Genomic DNA, 23,803 nt, shown 5'->3' with positions numbered 1-23,803 from the left:
TGGGTAAGGTAAAGGCCACAGCTTCATTGATTACAGCATGCGAGAAGGTATTGGCTTAGGCATTGGACCACGGAAGATTAGACTCCACCCACTCGTAGAGGGGTGAGTCTGAGGAGGGGTTAATCACCAGTAGGGGAAGCCTGTTGATGCTAATCCAACTATAGGCTCTCTTTCTGATGTCACTGAGGGTCGTGCCATGGCCCCCCGACACACGGGCATCCTACAGGATCCACGACCGCCGGATTCCTTTAGCAGAATACCCAAAATTGTCGGGGAAGGCGATGGCCACACCTTGCCCCCCGAAACACCAACAACACATTCCAATGCCTAACCGCCAAATACCACGAAAGTTGTGATGGTTGCTACGAGGTAGGCGAAAAAAACCAAGAGGCTGGGCCAATTTAACCAATTGGAAAAAACTCCTACCTGGTTAAACAGGGCGACCAACCAGAGGTCCATAGCAAAGTCTCAGGAACAGCTAAACTAAAGGGAGTGGAGGGTGGGTGACTCGAAGTAAATGTGTGTGCAATGGTGGGGAAAATGTGTGTGCAATGGTGGAGATGGCTGGCGCGGCTGCGTTTGAGCAGCAAGCCACACCCCTGTTGAGCTTCCCTATTGGGTGCCCAAATGGGGAGGGGCGTGGCGCCAGCCCTGGAGTTGAAGCAGGGGACGGAGCGCCCCCTGCATGATGCAGGAATCGTCTTCCGCTCACAACCCCTTCCCTCCTGGGAGTAGGAAAGGCTTTCCCAGGGAACTCTAGAAATGTAGCCCTATGAGGGTGTGTGTCTCCTAACAGCTCTTAGCACCCTTAAACTACACTTACCAGGATACTGTGGGGAAAACCATGACTGTTGAAGTGATATGATACTGCTTTACAGGTATAGCACAGATGGAGCCATAGTTAGTACAAACCATGGCTTGCAGATGCATTTCAAACCTTGATTTTCAATTATGATTTGCTGGCTGATCATGTCATGGTTTATCAGTTCAGAATCTCACCAAACAGAAGTGGCTGGCATGGTAGGTCTACCCAGCTTAGTGGGACTGTGGAGGAGCAGAATGGTGGTGAGACCAGGACTCTGTGGATGCACTGGGAACGGTGCTGGATTGGCCCTGCCAGGGCATCCACACAGTCTCAAATTCACCATACCCCGTTCTGTCCCCTCATTATCCTGGTAAGCAACAGCAATGCCACTTTCAGGAGGGTGATAGTATGGAAATACCCCACTGGAATAGTCACTTCTGCACCAAACACCAACAGTAGTTTGTTGCTCTTGTTGTTTAGTCGTCTAAGTCGTGTTCGACTCTCCATGACCCCATGAACCAGAGCATGCCTTCTCAAAGCTTCTCCTTTTTTATGTGCATGGAGTTCTCTTGGCAAAATACTGAAGTGGTTTGCCAGTTCCTTCTCTAGGTGGATCACATTTGGTCAAAACTCTCCACTATGACCTGTCCGTCTTGGGTGGCCCTGCACAGCATAGCTCATAGCTTCTCTGAGTTATTCAAGCCTCTTCACCACAACAAAGCAGTGATCCATGAAGGGGAAGCAGTAGTTAAGTTTCCTTAATCATGGTTTGGGACTATATGTGGATTGAGACATGCTTTAGATAGAGCCTCATGGTTTCAGTTGAAGAGGTCAGGCATGTAGACTTGAATATGTTTTGTTTATATCACATTGAGATATGCATTTAAAACAAGTTACTTGCAAGACACACTATAACTGAAGTTAAGCAATTTTTAAAAATCTGATTAATTTTTCTTCAAAAATCAATTAACCAAGAAACCCAAGTGATTTTTATCCACCTTGGGCTAAATGAGTTGAAATGAAGTCAATATCAGAGTTGAGATTAGAACTCAACATACCCATCCTGTGTCTGGAATAAATCTCTCTCCCTGTCAATTTTCATTAGCACCAACTTTCAGCAAGTTAATTAAAAACACTGCTTTGGAATGGGGGAATGGCAAACATATCTGTATAGCAAGAATTGAATCCTAAGTAATCTGGCACACAACACTGCCTCATCAACTGAAAGGGAAGCCATTATGAATGGCGTCTCCAGGGATGGGCTACTGCTGGGGCAGGTATCATCTGTGCCCTGTGCCAGTCATTAGTTCCAGTCAGCTGCAGAGGGGCAGTAATTATCTCAAAGTCTTGTGAATGGCATGCATAACCAGTGACGGTGGTTCTCTTTCTAATTACGTCACATCTGCTTTTTGCAACCCCATCCCAAACTTGAGTGTTCTGAAATTAATGGAGAAGTTTAGAGGATCACCCCATGTTTTGAAAGAATGTGTGGAGGTTTCCATGATGTTGTGTGGCCTAGTCACACCGCCAACACTGTGTGCTGTGGCCATGCACCTTAGCCCAATTGGGGCTCCCCCTGAGCTGGAAGAGCTCTGCAGTGGTACCTCGGGTTAAGTACTTAATTCGTTCCGGAGGTCAGTTCTTAACCTGAAATTGTTCATAACCTGAAGCACCACTTTAGCTAATGGGGCCTCCTGCTGCTGCCACGCCACCGGAGCACGATTTCTGTTCTCATCCTGAAGCAAAGTTCTTAACTGAGGTACTATTTCTGAAGTCCTGAAGCATATGTAACCTGAAGCGTATGTAACCCGAGGTACCACTGTACATAGGTACATAGAGTGTCTTTGCCTTGGCAAAAAGAGCTTTAGCTGAGCAACGCCCATTCTATTCTGGAGAGTCTCCCCATCCTTTAGAGCAGCTTTTTGGAGTAGCTAGGGGCTTACGTGTATAGCAAAGAATGGCATAAAAAGAGATGCCCTAACATGACTTGATAGGTAAGCCACTATTGGATACAAATCAGAGCTTCTAGCTATAAAATTGTACAGGATCTTCTTAAACTCAATTTTTCCCGTCTCCACCTCATAAAATCAGAAGCTGCCCCCCACTTAAAAATGTTAAGGTTTTTGTTTTAAGCTTTCTTCCCCCCCCCCTTATTTTTTTTGAAAAATAAAAAAGTTTTGTTTTGAACTTCTGCAAAGTTTTCTCTCAGCAGCAATCAAGGCTACAAAATGCACACAGCAGTCGATCAGCCTGACATTACCCGAGGCAGATAAAAGCTCACAAGGTAGCTGACTGTACTTTGACCAATTTTGACGCAATTGAGAGTTTCTCTGGCCCTTTCTAAATGCTATTGCATGAACAACATGCGCCTGGAATTCTCTTGCTCCAAATTAATCCCCAAAGTGTGAGAAAATAACCTTCCAAAATATCACTTCGCTTTGAAGCTTTGTCTGGCACCTTTGGATTCTAGCTACGGAGGTGGAAAGCTGTGGTCCTTTTGTCAAGTTAGCTGCAAGTTATACTGAGCGTCAAGTGTTATGCCCCTATATTTGGGTCCAGACTGAGCACACCTGACTGTAGCTGTGCATGTGGTGCAATGGGGTTGCAGAGCTGCCCTCCTAACACTGGCATCACTCCTGTTTACCTGGGTGGGGTTGAAGTGGCGTTGAGTGGGAGTGCAGGAGAGCACTGGATGGAGGCCACCAGTGTACATGCGAGGCTCTACCCTCATTCAAACTCTTCCTGAGGAAATGCATGGAGAAAAAGATGGCTGCCCACATAATGCCGTCTTCTTGCAACAACTGCATATTGCACCTGGTTGCTGTATGGAGACCTGATTATGTGATCTCCTGTTCCTGTGCAGAAGTACTATACAGCTGGGACACCTGGTTGTGCTGGTGGTGTCCCAACTGCAGGAAGCACCTACACATGAGCAGGAGCTCACACATTGGAGTTTCCTTATGGGGAACATTGTGTTACATGTGGTCGTCACTGAAAGCAGATGTGATGTCAGGGTAGACCTAAAGCTGCATTTTAGATTCACCAGTAATTCATGGAGTTCTATGAAGAAGGTGTCCATAACCTTCATAGCCACTTCCTTTGCTATATTTAGATGCTTCCCTTCTACAATCAGGGAATTGCTTCCCCTTTGAACTCAGGTCATGGTTGAGGCTTCTCACTGGCATCTGGTTGGCCAAATGTGAGAAGATGGTGGACTATATGGGCTTTCGACTTGATCCAGCAGGGCTTTTCTTCTGCTCTTAGGAGTATGCTGGGCTTCAGTTTTATAGAATACTCTTTTCACACTTACAGCTAGGGACAGAGAAAGGGCAGTGCTGGGCCTGGGAGCCAAGCTTTCTACTCAGAATGTATATCTTCAGCATGGGTAAATCACTCAGATGCTGAAGAGATTTAGGTCTAGATATATAAACATTTTTGCTCAATTGACATAAGAGCTATTCATATGTTCAGTGTATATTGTGGAGAGATTGCTTTCTGTCCAATATAAGTAAACTTTTTTCAGAGAATAGAATGACATCCAAAACTACAAGAACTTACTTTACGTATTTCAGTTGTGTGACGTTCCCTCTCCAGGACTGGAGTGATCCATGTGCTGGGGCAGAGCTGCCCTCTCAACATCAGCTTACTTGGATAGGGCTGGGGTGGGCCAGGGTGGCAAATTCGGGGCTGTGCAGGTGTGCTGGTTGAGCCAACCTAACACTCACCCCAGTGCCCCCATGCAGCTGCAATCTTTCTGCCACCCTGCCCCATCCAGATAAACCTCAGGGATGCCAGCGCTGGCTCCACTCCATCACATACACTGCTACTGTCCCCCGTTGTGTTGAACCAAAGGTGAACTGTTCTGGAAGCTCTGCAGACGCCGTCTTGGTAGTCAAGATAACCCCAAAATTAATTGGTAGGAAGCAATGAGCTCATATATGTTTATATTCACTCGCTTTGATATAAACTAATTAGCTACCTTTGATGTTATCCTTAGCTTCGGGTGCTGGGTTCTGAGCCCAGAAAGGGGAACTATCTGCAGGTTTGGGTATTTGCCACCTATGTCCTCATCTGGTCAGGTGAAGCGATGGGAAGTCCTGGCCAAAGCAACGTATGCTGCTTTGTATAAAAATAATGTATGAATGTGGGCAAGCCATCTCCTCGCTGCCCTGTCTGTTCCGTGTCTCTAAAGGCTGGGAGACCTAGGAAGGTGATTTGCTGTAAAATTGCACCTTTCTTTAATAAAGCACTAGAGCTGATCAATCTGGCGTTTTTGACATGCTTTTTTGGCCTTCCTACACCTAGCTACTCCCACAAGCCAAGTGATCAGCACACCCTTCAGATCATCCGATGAATTTGCCTAGGCTCTCTTCAGATATCCAAATGCATTTTCATTTCAGCATGCAAGATCTGCCTCCACCCCATGCTTTCACTATGTCATCTGCAAAGTGATAGTCTATTGAGTGTTTATAGCCAGTTGTAACTCAGACTCTTAACTGTGTTCAGCAAATTTATATGTAGGTATTGTATTTGTCTCAGCATACCCCTTAAAAAGCGCACAGGTGAGGGGGCTTATCAGAGGAGTTGAAGGGAGCATCTTTGTTACAACACATTATCTTTTTAAAATAATAATATTCTTTTCGCAGGTCTGACACATCATATGTGCTGCCTTGTTGACAGCTGTCACAAATTCCTTTTACATTGTCAGAAACCCTTTCCCCTGTCACAATAAATATTTTACATTGGGATGTGAAATTTCTATGATTTGGACAATGTCCTGTGAATTATGCAAGATTCTATGGTGAAAAGAGCAATTTAGCATGGAAAAAAATTGCAGCCCTAGACATTGGCTTTGTCTTGTTTGATAAATTCAGTGTAACTACTGTAAAGCTTATCTGCCATTGTCACTAGTGCCCTAGATACACCACAGATAATAGTCTGAGATAAAGGGAAGCAGATTCTCTTATTTAAAAACTCACATGAAAGTTCTGCCTGCCAGATAGTATAGCATAGCAGGCAGATAATTTGAAGCAAAATAATTTGCTTCTTGCAGTGTTTGAGCTAGTCAAGATCTATAGTTTTGCACTTCATCTTTCCCGAGCCTTTTGTATATAAAATTGCACTAGCTGTATTAGGTGAATTGTAGGTCTCATATACATAAAAATAGTTATTTTAATGCTCTTCTCATAGGGATCGTCGCATCATTTTAGGCATATCTAACAATAAATAATAAAGCCTGCCATTCATACAGCTCTGTGGTGAACCACATTTGGAATTTGTTTTTGGAGGAGAGGAGGAAGGAAACTACTTGGGCTGGGGAATACTAAGTGGGAGAGAGAGTTGAAAGGAGCATAGCATGACAATTGGGGAGGTGTTAGCATTTTTTGTCAAGAGAAAGCAGGTGGAGAGTAGAGAGGAGTTGGAAGAGGAAGAGGGTGGAGAGTAGAGGAGATGGACAGGGTGGGAATGGGTTTAACAGATTACTCCTTCTAATCACATTCATTCCATACGGCAATTAAATATCAATCTGTTTTCATTGTTCCTCAAATAAACACCTGGTCCATTGTTAATCCTGGGTAATTGTCAATGAAACTAAGCTAAAATGGGTGCCAACTTAGGTTCCCCAACCCTTTTCTGCTGCACCTGGAGAACAGCAGCCTTTTGAAGGAACCAGAAGATTTGGTCAGCTAGCCCCACCCATTATATGCAATAACTTTGCCATAGCTGAAGCTGATTCTGGGGTGGGGGTCTATTTGCTGGGATGCCACCATTGACAGTGTGTCACCGCTAGTCGGCCAGCCCCATATCCACAATAACATTCCACTGACAAAATCAGGCACTTCATTTATTTATCCAGAATGCTTTAATGACACCTTTTATTATTTTTATATAAGATATTTTAACACTGCTTTTCCAGGCAAGTGCATGTTAAAAGCATCTTAAAATAAGAATATAAAAATAATTCAAAATTTTAAAATAGTACAGAATAAAATTATAATAGTAATAGTAAAACTTTTATGTAATCAGAAAGTACATAATTGTGGCAGAGTGTCACCCAGCTAATGGACATCAAGTCTGGAAGGCCAGTTAAAAAAAAGTAAGTTTTCAAGGCCTTCGAAAAAGCTGGCAGCATAAAAATTTGTTTTATTTATTTCAAAAAATGTACATACCGCTTGATTGTAGGAAAAAACCCCTCAAAGAGATTTGGCACAAGGTCAATAACCACCATAGAGAAGGACTTCTCCCTGCTGGACACCCATCTTACTGACCAAGTGTGTAAGTGTACAAGTGTACAAGGAGAACCTCTTGGCTCACAACAAGGGTAATTGTATGGAACTAACAGAAAGGCAGGGATGTGGGTGGCGCTGTGGGTTAAAGCCTCAGCACCTAGGGCTTGCCGATCGAAAGGTTGGCGGTTCGAATCCCCGCGGCGGGGTGCGCTCCCGTTGTTCAGTCCCAGCGCCTGCCAACCTAGCAGTTCGAAAGCACCCCCGGGTGCAAGTAGATAAATAGGGACCGCTTACTAGCGGGAAGGTAAACGGCGTTTCCGTGTGCGGCTCTGGCTCGCCAGAGCAGCGATGTCACGCTGGCCATGTGACCCAGAAGCGTCTTCGGACAGCACTGGCCCTCGGCCTCTTTGAGTGAGATGGGCACACAACCCTAGAGTCTGTCAAGACTGGCCCGTACGGGCAGGGGTACCTTTACCTTTAACAGAAAGGCTGGGGAGTGGGTGGTGGTGTGTTACTGTAAAGAGGAAGTCACTGGGAGTAATGGTGAGAATGAAGGAGTGATATAAGGTGTTGCAGGCCGCGGTGTAGCTGTGGCTACAGTGTGTAAAGTGATTCATACATCTAAGAACCTAGAACTTAGGGACACAAAAGGAAGGCGGGGGAAGCATAACAAAGATAGCATATAATCAATGACGATCTAAAATTTTGATTCGAAGTATTTATACATTGGCATGGCCAATAGAAAACTGGGAGAAAAAGGACTCCAGAACTTTTATTTTTCTGAACTTTTATTTTATTTTATTTGCGTTGTCTCCTTGTTTAAAGTTAACTTCTCTTTAGACTGTCATTCGCACATTACAAGACAGGGCAATTCCCACTCTGAGTGGAAAAGGTGATTGTGGGCGTTAAAAAAAGACACATCTCCTAATTAAGGGTATTCAGCTATATATCTTGCTGTGAATAGAGTAACCTTTCTTGGGGGGAAAAATAGAGCCATTATGCACACATCTGTGATGGAATGGAATAATAGATGTTTAAGAACAAGGTCTTGGATTACTTTGATAAAAATCTGCATTTAATCAAGTTGTTTCAGCAGATGAATTCACCACAAAGATACCGCTTCCACTCACACATTATCTTTTCACATAGCCTTTCTCACAAGAGTCATTCCTGAACAGTCTGCCAGGGATTGTGCTTTATTTAAGAAACCGTTTCTAAGAAGGGAAGTGCGTGCCAAAGCAAGGGTGGGAAGAATAGATGGCTTGCATGAGAGCTGAATGGTAGAAGACGAAGCCTTTTTGAATAGCATGGTAACCCATAAATGCTAGTTATTTGTACAACATAAAAGACAGAGAATTAAAGAGGAATGCCATCTTTCTTCCTTTTAAATAGGGGAAAAAATAACTCATCTACTTAGTAGTTACTCAAGCTTCTTCCCAGGTAGGAGGGGGGAAATGATTCTGAATGCTGTTCTAACCTGGTCAGGGCTTGCATGTGATGCTTTAGTGTAGGGAACCTCCAGCCCATGGAGGACAAATTAGACCTCCCATGGGACCCAATTTGTCCCATGAGGCTGCTCCCCTGAAACCAAAGCCACCTGCCCCACATCGGACACCATACATGATGTGAGGTGTCAGACATGTATGGATCTACTGTATATTTTGGGAAATGGTTTCTTCGTTTGCTTTCTATAGGTTCAGCCACCTCTTGAGATCATGGGATAAATCAGCGTCATATAACCAACATGCTTAAGACTAATTAATGCATGTAGGGGTTAAGACCATAGAGTAAGCTGTCCTGCCAAGCTTAGCTAGATCACACTCTTTACCTTGGGAGGAAGGGTTACCAAGGCCTCTTTCCATCATGTGAACCAACAAGCAAGGATGTTTGGCATTTGGGTACCAGGTTCCATTTTGAATCTAGATGACTTTGGTGTGACCACCCATTTTGGGACATGGCTTTAGCTGCCTCTCAATATATCACCGCCAAACATTAAATGAGGGTTCATGGGGTGGGGGCGACAGACTTCATTGATGTTTTGATGCAGGGTGCCATTTTGATTCAAGATGGCAGACCAAAACATGACTTAGATTGCCTTCACCTGATTTTTGCCAAGACAGGTCCATAGCTGTCAACATTTCCCTTTTTTTAAGGGAAATTCGCTTATTCCGAATAGGATTCCTTGCAAGAAAAGGGAAAAGTTGACAGCTATGGACAGGTCCAAACTTACCAGTTGCACTAAAAATCAGTCATGAGGTAAGAAGGTGGCACCTTTTATGGAACAATAACTGTTGAAAGAAATGGATAATAACAATAAATGGACAGTTCTCACAAAAGAAGGATGTAAGAAGTGGAATCTCCCAAAGATCAGAACTGGGGCCTGTGCTATTTAGCTTATTCATAAATGCTTTGGAGCTAGGGGGTTAGTAGTGAGGTGGCCATGATTACTGATAAATTGTTCAGGGTGATAAGAACAAAAAGATATTGCCAGGAGCCATGAAAGGATCTTTCCCAACTGGGTGAATGGGCATCAAGATGGCAAATGAGATTCAGTGTTGGCAAGTGAAGCAAGCAATCTGAGTGATGCACATTGGGACAAAAATAAATAAATCTAAACATGGACATTTACAGGGTGTGAACAGGCAGTGACTGACCAGAAAAGAAATCTTGGGGTCATGATGGGTTCAATGAAAATGTCAACTGAGTGTGCAGCAGCTTTGAAAAAGGTGAATTCCATATTAGGTACCATTAGGAAAGGGATTAAAAATAAAACTGCCAATATAATAATGCCATTATACAAATTATGGTGTGCGCTTGGCATATTGTGTACAGGCCTGACCACTACATCTTAAAAAGGATACTGTGGAGCTGGAAAAGGTTCAGAAAAGGGCATGCAAAATCATCATGGCACTGGAACAGCTCCTCAGTGGGGAAAGGTTGCACCATTTGTGACATTTTAGATTAGGAAAAGAGATGGGCAAGAGGGGATATGAGAGAGGTGTCCAACGTTATGTATGGTGTGGAGACAGTGAATATAGGGAAGTTCTTCTCCCTCTTATATAGTATTAGAAGCCAGGGGGGCATCTAATGAGGTTGAGTGTTGGGAGAGCAGGACAGACAAAAGAAAATATGTATTTAAACAGTGCATAAAGAGACGCGGGTGGCGCTGTGCATTTATGAGGCAAATCTCATAGGTAGGAACATAAACAGAGGCCTGATGGGTCAGACCAAAACCATCATCCTAGTTCCTACTAGGAACTAGCAACCAGATCCCTTCTGAAAGCTCAGTCCAGGACATGGGTGCAATTGCCTTCCCCCAACGCTGTTCCTCAGGGACGCGGGTGGTGCTGTAGGTTAAACCACAGAACCTAGGGCTTGCTGATCAGAAGGTCGGCTGTTTGAATCCCCGTGATGCGGTGAGCTCCCGTTGCTCAGTCCCTGTTCCTGCCCACCTAGCAGTTCGAAAGCACAAAGTGCAAGTAGATAAATACCGGTAGGTACTGCTCCAGTGGGAAGGTAAACGGCGTTTTCGTGCACTGCTCTGGTTCTCCAGAAGCGGCTTAGTCATGCTGGCCACATGACCCAGAAGCTGTACATCGGCTCCCTCAGCCAATAAAGCGAGAAGAGCGCTGCAATCCCAGAGTCCGTCACAACTGGCCCTAATGGTCAGGGGTCCCTTTACCTAAGGAAAACTATAGAATTGCAAGATGCCATTATGGCTATCAATTGGCTGGCTTTAAATGGGGCTTAGTTGAATTTATGGAGGATCAGGTTACCAGTGACTACTAGGGATGGTGGCTGTCTATTTCCTTGGGGATCAGAGGCAGCCTGCCTCTGAAGACCAGTTGCTAGGAATCACAAGTGGGGAGAATGCAGGCACACTTGTCTCCTGCTCATGGGCTTCCCATGTGCAACTGTTTGGTCACCGGATGCTGTACTAGATTAAGGTTACCAGACCTCCCCGGTTTCCGGGGACAGTTCCCAGATTTGCACATCTGTCCCTGGACAAATTCTGTCCCTGGAATGTCCCCAGATTTGCAAATCTGTCCCCGGGAAATGTGGCAGCGGCAGCCTCAGCAGCCCGGAGCCAGCCTGGTAGCACAGTTGGCTCTGGCTGGCTTCAGGAGCTGCTCACCGCTCGCTGCCATGGCGCCTGCCATTTTTCCTGTGCCACGGCAGCAAGCAGCAAGCAGCACCTGAAGCCAGCCAGAGCTAACTGCACTTCCAGACTGGCCCCTCCTGGGCAATGGCCACCCGCCCATGACTCCCAAGCCTCCCCTGATTTGTCAAAACAAAAGGGGAAGGAGATCGGGGAAGGCTCAGGAATCACAGGTGGGTGGCGCACCATTGCCCAGTTTTTAAAAAAACTCTGCGCATTTATGTTTCACAGGGTGCGAAAGAAAGGCTTTGCACCTTCATACAATATGCATGTGTGCTTGGGCCTAGGGTCTTTTGCCTCACCATCCCCACTACTGACTCCCTGCTGCTACTCAGCTTCCCCCCAAAAAGCGTCCCCGGATCCCGGATTCATTGAAAAAAACCTGGTACCCATACACTAGATGGGCCTTTGGTCTCATCCAGCAGGCCTCTTCTTATCTTTGTGTGACTAGAATGACAAACTGAGCAATCCTGCAGTACGTTGTCTATGCAAATGCCATTGAATTGAACGCAGTGCATCTCCTGCTCATTGAAATTGGGGACCATCTTGTTGGACTGTGCCCCCGATGAGTACATAACCAAAGGAAAACAAATGGTTCCGCAAATAACAAACACATCTGAAAACATTGCCCAGAAACCTCTCTCCTGTCAGATAATTAGAAAAAGAAAATGATGTTTTATTCACCCATCAGTAGCTTAACAAGCTGACTTTAGCTTTGATACCTTGTGAAACATTTAGGCAATCTTGTATTGAGTCACATTGTTTGATGTTAGAAAATAGACTGTTTCTCTGTTCTATGTGGTCTTTTGTGTGTGTGTTTATAATGAAAGTGAACAATGGTGCAGCTTATTCATCATCAGCTCTAAACAGTGAAAGCAGTTACCTTCTAGCAATGCACCATTCAAGGCAGAGCTTTGAAACCGAAAGTTCAAGCTGAGCAGTTTTGTTTCAATCAAGTCGAATAGGTATGTATGTATAGCTTTGAAAAAGGGTCTGATGCCAAGAGGAGAGGAGTATTCAGCACTGAAAGAAACAGAAATGGCTGCTATTTTACTAACCCATTGTACATTTTTCTTTAAAAAGGCAACAACCCCGGGGGGGGGGGAGGGTGAGGTAGGAATTTATCTGTTTAAACACTTGGCAGCCAAAAGAACCATGTCAAGATGTGGTAGATGTATGGTCAGGATTGAGAGAATGCCCAGGCCTTTCTATGCTGCTCCAGTGGTGCAAAACAGCCATTGACCCAATTAGGGCAGATTTACAGTTGCTTTGCATTACTGAAACAGCAAGGTAGCAGGAACACACTGCCGAAAATGACCTGCACAGCCAAGACAATTCACAGAAAGGAACGGCCGAATTCCATATATTTATTTAGATTCCTACCGTAAGTGGCTCAGTCGACGATAGCAACCAGCAGGTCCCCAATGAAGTGTGCTTTGTTCTCAGCAGTTTTGGAATTCACTGGAAAGGTTTGATGGTCCATGTAAGTCTCCTATTTTGCCCCCCCCCCCGCCAGCTGAAATATTTTATACGTAAGAATGTTATCGACTGTTCTGTATAATGAAATGCCTTCACACACATGGATTCCAACAGCTGCTATGTTAAAACTGAATTCCATTTACACCAAAGTCATAGGATTCTGACTCTTTCGGGTTGCTTGTCACCCTCTTTTCCCCATACTCATAAAAGTAGCTCACTTCTGACTATAACTCTTTTTTCTGTTTAAGCCCAAAGTATCTGGGTTTTACAACAGAGCTGTTTTCGGATTAATGATTCCCAACTGGATTTCTTCACTGAGACTGGGAGAGGTCAGAGCTCCACAGGGGAGGGGCCCCAGCAGCAAGTCAGCTTTGAATATAGGAAGCTGCAAGTTCAATCCCCAGCTTGTGTTTAAGAAGCTGCAAATTCAATCCCAAGCCTCTGAGGTAGTAGGGCTGTGAAACATTTCTGTCGCAGGCTCCAGAGAAAATCTGTCACTCAGGGCTGGTAGTACTGTGACAGACAAGCCATTGGACTGACTCAGTATAAGGCTCGGCATCTGATCTTCCTACAGAGCAGGTTCAGATGTGAACAATCCTAACTTGCTAACCTATGGGTTTGGGAAGTCAGGAATGAGCATTTGGGTGTTTACGTGTTACATTCCATGGGTGTGCAGTGTTTGCACCTGTATACACAAATACTGGAGTTGTACAGATCAACAAGACACAAACATCACCACCTGCATTACAAAGCAGTACGGTCAACGCTACCATCTCAGGACACAGTAACATCACTTCCACCTTTTCCTGTTGCTTATATGGCTGAGATCCTATATCCCAGTAGGTGAGTACAGTGGTACCTCGGGTTAAGTACTTAATTCGTTCCAGAGGTCCGTTCTTAACCTGAAACTGTTCTTAACCTGAAGCACCACTTTAACTAATGAGGCCTCCTGCTGCTGCCGCGCCGCCGGAGCATGATTTCTATTCTCATCCTGAAGCACTATTTCTTATCCTGAAGCACTATTTCTGGGTTAGTGGAGTCTGTAACCTGAAGCGTATGTAACCTGAGGTACCACTGTAATTTGTGTTAGTCAAATGGCAAAAAGACCCACTTAAAACCACAATTGCTAAAAGAATCTTGAAAGCAAAAAGGGGCAGTTAGAGTTTAGGAGTAACCGTCAAATGGAAATTGGTATTTGGGTCCTTTCATAACCAAACTTTAGACATGAGTTGTTCCAGGGATCAGAAAAATAATAAAAAACGTAATTTGGGCACTGGCCATCTGCTTCTTTAAAGAGATTAGCTATTGCCAAGCCCATGGCTTTGTGCAACGGTGCCTTTTAAATATCCACAAGCAGGAAGTGAAGCATAACATGGTACTAGGATTTCATGGCCAAAAAAGAGACAGATTTGTCCGGGTTTCGATTCCATTGTCCTTGCATCCAAAGGAAAAAACAACAACAAATGCTTGCTGAAAACACGATCCTCTTGCACTTTTGAACTTTTTGTGTGCATTTACAAACCAGCTATTTCTCAGGGCAGGTGGGTGGGGCAGAGAAACATAGGTGTGAACTGTGAACCATTTCAAATATCTCTGCTAGAGTCATTCCCTCTAAAGATTTCCTAAAATTTGCTCCAGTAACCCTGCACATGTTCTCACAGAAAGCAGAAATGTGTGATCTAGGTGCGAATGATAATTTTGCTTTGGAAACTTGATTTATGTTCACAAGCTCTTTCAGATCACTCAGGTGCAATCTCCCGAGACATCCTTCTGACACTATTGAAATGAGTCAGACCTAAGAGCTCCTTTTCCAGTGAATGGTGTCCTTGCTTACAAAGCAATGCTAAAGTCCTGGTAGTCAAGTGATTCACATGCAACAAAGAAGAAAGAACAAGTAAAAGGAAAGTGATGATTTCATTAGGCCAACTAAGCATTCACAATGTAGGAAGCCACTGAGTTGCATAGAATTATTTGGGTACACTTATTTGGGTGGTAACAAGATGGGTAGCTGAGTTAGTCACTGGTGGCAAAAGCTTCACTTTACTTCAAAGACTAACAAATATATGATAGAAACAGTTCCCAAACTCCTCCCATCACCACCAAGCACTTGAAAATTGCTGAGGGTCCTGGTGGATCACTTACGTAATTCTTGCTCTTTCGCCTATTGTAGCAATTGTTGTGCATTGTGCTAGAAACAGCACACTTTGTAATTGTATCTTAATCACTGCTTTTATTTCTTATGTATTGTGTTTTAGTTTGTTAGACTGTGAATTCCATAGAATTCTTTGTTCTTTTAATTTAGAGAAAAAAGTGTTTTGGATAATAAAAAGTTAGATTTATGTTTTTGAGGGGAGGAAATCTGGAAGCATGTTTTTTCACCTTTTAAATGTGTGTGTTTGTTTAGTTTTTTAGCCTTGGATATGTAGATATAAAGCAATATATGAATTCCAAAACTTATGTCATGAGGCATGGCTTAATTTCAAAATAAGAGGTATGGAGTCAATCTTATCAGAAAATCATAATTGGACCCTCTTACATGCTAGCTCTTCCTCTGTCCACACATGCGCAAAGCGCCATCACTATGCATATGTGTAATGACACACTTTCTGAAACCAGTGCTGTACAAGTCCTATTGTGATAGCAATGATAAAAATGACAGCCCTACTAAGTCCAAAGTGTTACCAGCTGCCACTGATAGACAGTACCAGGCTAGATGGTCCAGTGATTTAACTCAGCACAAGACAGCTCCATATATTACCCTGCAATGAAATCAAATGATTGACCAACCTGTAAGATGGAGCAGTGGCGTAGCATGGGCTGTCAGCACCTGGGGCAAGGCAAGTAATTTGCGCCCCCTAACCCGTGGATTTGCGCCCCCTAACCATGAATTTGCGCCCCTAACCCTAACCCCCAGATGTTGCGCCCAGTGCGGCCGCCCCCCCTGCACCCCCCACGCTACGCCACTGAGATGGAGGTCACTGTTCCTTAAACATATTTAAACAGCAAATGTTCTTCTTCCCATGCTGTAATTGTCAGACTCTGTTAAGTCAGAGGGCAAGTTAAGGCCATGTATGGGTTTATGACAAATGGAAAAAAGGAAGGACTGTGCTTCAGCTGGCAGTAGTTTAAAACTACACCCTCAGTGTCTTCTATATTCTGTGGTGAAGATGCGGTTTGTGACCCTGTGTTCATTCTAAATGTTACAAGTATTTCCTTTGGATCTATTAGGATGATTACATAGGCTTCATTTCTCTCCTCTGGGCAAAATAAGCACAGTGACCATTCACAACAGCAGTAATTGATGATAGTGCAGATATCCTAGCTTTGCTAATGTAATTAGCACCTTTGGGGGGGATAGAAAACCACTGTGCTTATTTTGCAAACATTTAAGCTGTTAACAGAATAGTCACAGGGTGTATTCCACACAAACACCAATTTCTTTCCATCTGACCTCACTGTTTACATTTCCCTCTCTATCCCAAAGTTGGGGAATCTGCTCTATAGACCCATGTGGATATATATACCTGAGGATCACTTTTCATGCATCTAATGCAAGAAAGGTGATTGACAGATGGCTTCTTTGTTCTAGGAAGAGCCTGGTCACTTCATTTCTGGGAATTACACCCAGCAACAAGAAGCAGGTGGCGGAACAGCACAGTTAGCTCAAATTCCTGATAGTTAAATAAGTTAGGAAATTACCATTCAAGTAAGAAGATATCAGCTGCCTTGGGAAGTTGGCTGTCTTGCTGAGTTCAGAATTCATTGTTTATCCATGTTATCATTTAGCCTTGTAAACACAGTGACACCCACAACGTGAAGGTAAGGAGTGAAACTGCTTACTCATGTTTCCTATTGTCTGCCCCGACCTCCATTGTCGGGTGCAACAATGTTTCAGCACATTGGCAAGAAAGAGAACTTGGAGACTTACGTGGCCCCAGGCAGATACTCAGCTGATTTTTCTTCTTCTTCATGTTTCAGAATGATAAATGCATCTCTCTCCCTCCCTCCCCACCCCTCTCTGGCTGCATAATCGGGTAAGAAGTGACTGATGGGAAAAGCAGGGAGGGCAATCAATCTGATCATCTAAGGTTATCCAGGTTCCTTGCCTTTCAGGAGGTGCACAGAGTGTCTAGAGGGCTGGCTTCTGCATGTGCTTTCCTGGAAAGCTTTTCTTGATAGCTGTACAGCAGACCCATAAGGATAAGGGCATAAACTTGCAAGCAATACAAATCAGATTGCATTAGCTGCCAATGACAAGGCAATTTAGATTAATGCTGCACATGACCCTGGGAGTGGTGATAATTATAATAAGAGTGAAAAACTGGTGGTTGGCAAGCAGAGATGTCTGTCCTTTGAACCACTGGGTTTATGTGCTCACTTAAATACAGACACAATGTCCAAAGCGTAGACTTGTGGATCAAGGAGGGCAGGCTAAAGTTGTCTGTAATCTGCAAACTTTTTAACAGTGTTTGTGATCTATTTTTTTCAGAACTGTCCTCCACATCGGTTTCCTTAATTAAAGAAAACTAAATGCTAATCGTTGAGAGACAGTATTGACAAATCACATAATAGGACCAGAAGGTAATTTACCTTCCCCGGTTCTCTCAAACACTTAATGTTGTCCAGCCACTAAAATGTCAGCATCACTGAATTAGTATTACTATAATAATCCCTATTGATAACAGCATTTGCCTCATTTTAACATTTCTTCTTAATGCACTATTAACAAGATTCCCATTATCATGAAGCATCAAGACTTCCCACTTATATGGGGAAAAGTGAAAGGGTCTCTAGGATAACGCATTGTAGTGAACACAAGAAGAGCCTGCTGGACCAGACCAATGGCCCATCTAGTCCAGGTTCCTGTTCTCACAGTGGCCAACCAGTGCACAAGTACACTCTCCTCTCCTGCAGTTTCCAGCAAATGGGATTCAGAAGCTATAATGCCTCTCATTTTGGATGCAGCTCACCCCAGATGCTCACTTCTTGGCCTTATCACAGACTCCTGGCCTTCTGATCACCTTTTGCTAAGGATTCCCATGGCTGGGGCTTGTGAGCCTTCAGATTTTGTTGAACTGCAGCTCCCATCACCCCTGATCATTGGCCATGCTTGCTGGAGCTGACAGAGTCCAACAACATTTAGAGGTCCACAGTTTCCCATTCCCACAGTAAATAAAAGAGGTATTTCTCCACACTCCCCAGTTCTGTCATGTATGTCTTAGCTTGTTCTTTCCTGAAATGCTGGCTGCTGTGAAGCACTGAATGAGGGATGCAGACATGTCTCATTTCCAGACTTTCCTACTCTCTGAAATATCTGAGACCAAGGCGATCGCTGGCTTTCTGTTGGGACTGAACTTTTTTTGATGTTCCCTTGAATCTGATCCCCAGGTGTTCTATTATTATTATTAGATTTATTAACTTCCTTTCCCAGGTCCCAGGGAGGGTTACAGCAATATAAATACAGCAGTAAAAACCGTTTAAAGCAAGCTATGTGGAACTGTTGATCTTGCTAAAACTAATTGCTGGGTTTGACTGACTAGGGCATAAGCCCATTAACTTTTTTCTGTCGATAATCATTTTATTGTCTTTAAAGGGCAGTTAGAGCATGTTCTCGGCAACATGTCTGCCAACATCCAGGTATGGAGGGCAGTGGAGAGAAAGAAATAAGAATAGCCTAGCAAAGGAGATCCATGTGAGTCAACCCAGCAGTGCCACTTGGTTTTGAACAGAATTTTAACCTTCTGTGTCCCCATGACTGGCACTTTAGTTCCTTTTCAAGTTGCCTATCAGGTTTTTACAAAAGACAGCATTCAAAAGGTCAAGGATCAGCTCCCAAAGGAGCAGGGGGGTAGAAAAAGAGATTGTCAAAGGTTTGTTTTATCCTCGTTTTATTTCCTTCAACACATACACATAATGCTCATCTCAAATCAATGGCACAACAGCTACATGAGTGTGACCAAACTGTGTCGGAAAGAAAGAAAGCCCCTTTGGGTATCTGTCAAAGGTAGATAAAATCTATTTCTGGATATAACTCCATGCCAGTTGGAATGTTTGAACTTTGTGTTCATTGGTTAATGCTGAGTGTTCTTATACCAGTGGCAAATGCCTATATATAAAGCATCCACTTCTGTTATCTCTTACTCCTTTTATTCCAGTAACTGGCATGCTGCAGGAGCATGTCCTTCAAATTTCACCTCTGTGAGGACATCATTCCTGCCAGAAACCCACCTCCCAAATAGCCTTGCAGTGAGAGCCATCTATGAAATCAGCCAGAGAACCTGAAGTACTTGCAATATGGTGAGATGTCTGGCAACAAAGTAGTTACATGGGAAGGGTCTACCTTACTCCCAGTAGGTGTGGTTGGTTGGTGGGAAAGGAAAGAGAAAAGGGTGTGCAAATCCCCTACCCACCACAAATCCTGCAGTTAGCAGTGGATATACTGGTAAAGAAGGATCAGACACATATATCACCTATCCTGAGCTGTTTCCTACTCCCACCAGTAACCATACCAGCTAGGCTCAACTAGCTATACACGGACATGATTCAAAGGACCAGCATGGTTATTATTGTTCAGGAAGACAAACACCCCAGTCAAGTAGAAGGCAAAGGGGCAGCTTATAGCCAACCTCCAGATTTCCCATGGGGTCTGGTTAAGCAAGAATGTCACTAGGATGCTTCACAGACATGGCTACAAAACAATGTGTGCTCTTGCCTTGAATGGGACTATCCTTTCCTCACAGTCACCCTGGCATAATATACACATGCACTGAAAGAGTGTATCACTCTTCATCCTCCTGAATGGCGAATGCATATGAGTAAGCAGCACTAATCAATAGCCTCTTCATTGCAGTTCTTTCTCAGTGTCTGGCAGTAGATGTTCCCAGGTCAACCCTTAGCTGTACAGCCACATGTGGAGCAAGTCATGTGAGTGCTGATGTCATGTGCTCAAGTGAGCATGCATAGATTTTTGCATCTCACATGGCAGTTGCATGTCACATAGCTTGCAAAAAGTCAGTCAAAAATCCACACTTGCAGCAGCCACACCCTTGGCTTAAAAGAAATATAGTGTGGTAAAAAGGACAGCACAATCATATTCCAAAGTATCTGCTATACACTGGGGGTTTTCACAGTATTTTCGGTGTATAAATGTGTGCAGTGGGGCTTTCCCCCAATGTTTTGGTGCTGCAGCTTCCCATAGGCAACCCTATCTTTCTTTCTTTCTTTCTTGGCCAGCTCACCAAGACCTGCAATAATAACCATTTGTCACCTATTATATGACCCATAGATATTCTTCCTGTTTAATAAGTTCTCTGCTTATTTTGGCCTCCCCACTTCTTGCATGATGCTATCTTGGCTTTATTTTTTAAGCAACTGACAGATCCAGAATGGCAAGCGAGATCTTCTTTGGGATGTGGTAGCAGGAACCCGAAAGGTTAGAAAGCATTCCATATTTGGCAACCAGATACAGGCCTGCAATGGAGAGTACAAAGATGGTGAAAGGCTCCTGAATTAAGTTTTGGCAGTTGGAGTCAGTGCCAGGGATGCCAGGAACCTTGTCCTTGAGAGCCTAGTGTGGGTTTTGCTTCACTGTTACTGCAGGTTTGGTCCAGCATGCAACTGTGACAAAGTAACTGTCATAGCTCTGTCCCCAAGCCACCGACTGATTCCTCAAACTAACTCAACCATGGAGGCAGCCTCCATGAGGGAGGTCTCAGTCCATTCCTTAGCAAACCTCAGCTTGTGCATAAATGAAATACTGAGCAGGTCTGTCTCTCTCTCTTTGGCCATGATGGATAGCTGTATTTTGATAGATACTGGTTATCTTTAGAGTACAGTGGTACCTCTGGTTATGAACTTAATTCGTTCTGGAGGTCTGTTCTTAACCTGAAAGGGTTCTCAACTTTAGGTACCACTTTAGCTAATGGGGCCTCCCGCTGCTGCTACTGCACAATTTCTGTTCTCATTCTGAGGTAAAGTTCTTAACCCAAAGTTCTACTTCTGGGTTAGCGGAGTCTGTAACCCGAAGTGTTTGTAACCCGAGGTGTTTGTAACCCGAGTTACCACTGTACCACAGGTGTAAATTGAAAGTGACTCTTGGAATCAGGACAATCACAGCCAAGTAGAATACATATCAAAAAGCGAAACCAAGATGACTTGTGCTTTATTCTAGAGAGATTTGAGAATCACATTTCCAGTATACATTTCAGCATATCCAGTGTGCATTCCCAGGTGTGACAGCCTCCCCAAAATTTCTTTTCAATTCCTTTTGACATCAGATGACTTCAGAGCATGAGTACAGTTACATAATCTAATTATCTCGATATTAATTTATTACTGTCATTTATGTGGAATGTTAATTATTACTCAAATGGATAACCATGTGGCTGTCACAACTTTTAAGAACTAATTTCAATTTGAACTTGACATCAATATAAACATGACAATAGCATTTTGCCATTACATATTGCCATCATGTACTTTCCTTTTCTCATGGGAGCTGACAGAATATGATTCATAATGATAGCTTTAATATACATCCGTGCATAACAATAAGGATTTATAATAATATTAACATACATAATGCCATCTGTATTGGATTTGTCAACATTAATAACCAAGATTCTTCCCTTTATGCGGCATACATTTTCGTGTGTCTATAATTGTCTTCATTAATACACATTTATTATTACTATGAAGCTCATGTGCCAAACCCCCTTTATTATGCAAATGAGGCTGCAGCACACACTCAAAGGCAGTGGCTCTCAATACATCACTTTTATCTTTTAATAAGTCTTATAAAAGGCAAGTCGGTTAAAAACTCAGCCCTATTAATTAAATTTGGTTTTGCACTGCTGAACTAAAAATGATCCTGGTGTAAGGCTTCCACAGAGCCATTGGTTATATATCCCTCTGATTTATCTGTATAATATCTCTCGGCAAAAACCATACTGAAAGAATATCAGTCTCTGCCGGCAAGTAATGAAACGAAGGAAATGCACATCTAAAGATGGAACCCTCATCTGTCTGCCCTATCTATTTTGACATCCGGTCACAAGTCGGCATTTTGACGTGGTTGAAAAGGCACTTGCAGATGATGTGCAGGAGTTAGAGGGCATGTGGCAGATTTCACTCTTTACTGAGAATTTCCACAAACTTAGCTTAACAGGTTTTCTATTTTAAAAAATCCAGCTTCTTTTATTTATTTACAGTGCAGTCGTTTAAAACAAGAGCAAAGAGAACAATGTCGTTGACATCTGTGAAAAAGCTCCAGAGCAATAAAGGTGTCGACTTGTGATGATGAGATCTAAACCAATGGCAACGTCGCTCCGCAGGGAGGTCTTCATAGGCTCTACATCTTCCATTGACCTGAATCATCAAAGACCTTATCCTTTTTACATCAGAGTTCAGGCTTCCAGACTGTGCTCCTTTTAAACAAACAAGAAAGAAAAATCAGCTGAACAAATTAGGAAAACAATCCTGTCAAGCTGAAAACACAAATGCCAGAGGACTACTGCAGGCCTTGTGCAATTGTGAAGACAAATACGATTATCCCTGCACTTTACACTCTAGGCTATTGCAAACAGGGCAGCTTCTCATGTTTCCTTTCTTCAGGACATGGGTCGCCAATGTGGTGTCCATCAGATGTTGTGGACTATGACTCCCATTGACCCTAGCCAACATGGCCAATGGCCTGCAATGATGGCACCTGTAGTCCAAACCACTTGGACGGCACCATGATAGCTATTCATACCCTAGAAAAGGTGATTTCTACAGTCCATTGTCTGAATGCAAATAGTTTGCCAATAGCAGGGGAGAAACAAGGGTCACACTAGAGATTGCATCACTTAAAGAAGCATTACTTTGAAGTAAGGAACCTGGAGCAGAAATCCTACTCCTCGCCCTTTCTTGGCAAATGGTTTGCCAAAAGACGAGCAAAATTGGAGGTTGTACTCCAGGCTGCCTCTTTTTAAAATGATACTTGCCAGTTTAAATGTGGTAGTGGACATTTTTCTCAATGATTGTGCCTGTCCTGACACATCACTGAAATGAAGGCTCTTTGCAGAGGGCAATACTTTTGTGAAATAGGACCCCATCCCTTTTATTTTGACTCAGGACTTGTTACTTATTAGTCAGGAAATACAGCCTAGAGGTTTGAGGTTTGGGAGGCAGCTCCTTAAAAACATCAACTCAACGTTGAAAGCACCTACCTAAGACAGGGTAGTGATGCTATTTGCTTTTTGAATTGCTTTCTTTAAAGTGGCAGTTGTCACTAGGGGTGTGCATCAAATTTGTACCAATCTCAAACTGAAGAGGGCTTGTCTGAACTCATAAGAACATCTGAAGAGTGCTGCTGGATTGGCCCAATGACTTAACTAGTCCAGCAACCTGTTCTCACAGTGACCAACCAGATGCCTGTGGCAAACCCATAAGCAGTACCTGAGCACAAGAGCGCCCTATCGTCCTGTAGCTTTGAGTGACTGGCATTTAGAAGTGATGTTGCCTCTGACCGAGGAGGCAGAGCATAGCCATTGTGGCTAGTAGCCACTGATAGCCCTCTTCTCCATTATCTCAGGTGAAATCTCTCTGAAGTGCCCTGATTTGAGGTGGATACATCTGAAGTGGTTGGGGAAGGCAACATGTCTGCCAAAAAAAAAAAAAAGATTTATTCCCAAGCTTGGCATACAAGGAAAATGTCTGGGTGGGGAGAAGAAGGGGTAAAAGCTCTTTTGTGACTGGTAGGACTCCTCCTCAGTTACACTTCCAAGAAAGAACTGTTTAGACTTGGGTCTCATCCCAAGGTAAAGGGACATGGTCTAAACCACCGAGCCTCTTAGGCTTGCCAGTCGTAAGGTTGGCAGTTCGAATCCGTGCAATAGGGTGAGCTCCCGTTGCTTTGCCCCAGCTCCTGCCAACCTAGCAGTTCCAAAGCATACCAATGTGAGTAAATAGCTAAGGCTGTGGCAGGAAGGTAAACAGTGTTTCCATGTGCTCTGGCACTCGTCATGCTGTTTCATGCATCAGAAGTGGTTTAGTCATGCTGGCTATATGACCCCGAAAAGCACCCCATGGTCAAATTTAACCACCACGGGGTCCTTTACCTTTTACCTCATCCCAACATCTCCCACAGTG

At 43.7% G+C, this 23,803-nt stretch overlaps 2 long non-coding RNA genes across 2 annotated transcripts in view; both read right to left on the bottom strand.

Annotated features, from left to right (window-relative positions):
• Nucleotides 1-12,705, bottom strand: part of LOC310682654 — a 66,814-nt gene extending 54,109 nt beyond the window's left edge. The window contains exon 1 of the long non-coding RNA XR_014514069.1: nt 12,578-12,705. This is a non-coding gene — a long non-coding RNA (uncharacterized lncRNA). The remainder of the gene's footprint in view (nt 1-12,577) is intronic.
• An 8,115-nt stretch (nt 12,706-20,820) lies between these two features.
• The window catches only part of LOC310682668, a 42,243-nt gene continuing 39,260 nt past the window's right edge, over nt 20,821-23,803 (bottom strand). The window contains exons 2-3 of the long non-coding RNA XR_014514089.1: nt 23,111-23,314; nt 20,821-22,098 (exon numbers count right to left, since the gene is read on the bottom strand). This is a non-coding gene — a long non-coding RNA (uncharacterized lncRNA). The remainder of the gene's footprint in view (nt 22,099-23,110; nt 23,315-23,803) is intronic.

Source organism: Podarcis tiliguerta (assembly GCF_965153285.1).
Source record: "Podarcis tiliguerta genome assembly, chromosome: 7".
NCBI classification, from domain to species: Eukaryota; Metazoa; Chordata; class Lepidosauria; order Squamata; family Lacertidae; genus Podarcis; species Podarcis tiliguerta.
Note: the sequence above shows the minus strand (reverse complement) of the source record. Positions and strands in the feature narration are given on the sequence as shown.